The 735-nt window shown below is 33.2% G+C and overlaps 1 protein-coding gene and 1 long non-coding RNA gene across 2 annotated transcripts in view; one reads left to right on the forward strand and one right to left on the reverse strand.

Moving 5' to 3' along the window:
* Nucleotides 1-735, reverse strand: part of LOC107664760 (uncharacterized) — an 18,552-nt gene that overhangs the window by 10,307 nt on the left and 7,510 nt on the right. The window lies entirely within an intron of this gene.
* LOC107664758 (putative fibroblast growth factor 1) overlaps nucleotides 585-735 on the forward strand; it is a 6,239-nt gene continuing 6,088 nt past the window's right edge. Inside the window, exon 1 of the mRNA XM_016455406.1 lies at nucleotides 585-643. The gene's annotated coding sequence lies outside the window, so the exon portion shown is untranslated. The remainder of the gene's footprint in view (nucleotides 644-735) is intronic.

Below are 735 nucleotides of genomic sequence, written 5' to 3' on the forward strand. Positions count from 1 at the left end.
TGTGTGAGTGTGTGAGAGAGACCCTGGAGCACAAAGCAGTCTTAAGTAGCACAGGTATATTTGTAGCAATAGCCATCAACACACTGTATGGGTCAAAATTATTGTTTTTTTCTTTTATGCCACTATAAAACCCCAAACACACCTCCAAGACGACCACTGCCTTGCTAAAGAAGCTGAGGGTAAATTTATGCTAAAATACCATTTTCTCCATATTTTCATTTTTTGCACCCTCAGATTCCAGATTTTCAAATAGTTGTATCTCAGCCAAATATGTATAATTTTTTTAAATGTATCAATTAAAAAAAATTGACACTTGTGACTGGTTTTGTGGTCCAGGGTCACATATACCAATCAACCAATTTGATTACAAAATTTAAATTTCTTAAGAACCTGGCAGCTTTTTAAAAGATTTGTAATTGGCCCATATAATCAACCTATGTGATAATGAAACAAATTATTTAAACAAGTATTATTTACCTAAATATTATTATGAGATGAAATTATTACACTGAAAAAAAGAAAAAAAAAATGAAATATGATATAAATTAAAATTAAACCTTATTATATAAACAATATCTTATAGCCTATATTTTTGTGCGTTTTTCCCTGGGATGTCATAATGCAATGTGTCTTGCCCAGGCAGGTTTAGACTCGTTAGACTCGCAATACAACCGTTCACCGTTCCCTGCAGCTTCAGCATTATTAACCGTGTCTCAATCCTCCGAATCCTCCGGA

This window comes from Sinocyclocheilus anshuiensis, unplaced genomic scaffold (assembly GCF_001515605.1).
Source record: "Sinocyclocheilus anshuiensis isolate Anshui unplaced genomic scaffold, SAMN03320099.WGS_v1.1 scaffold235, whole genome shotgun sequence".
NCBI classification, from domain to species: Eukaryota; Metazoa; Chordata; class Actinopteri; order Cypriniformes; family Cyprinidae; genus Sinocyclocheilus; species Sinocyclocheilus anshuiensis.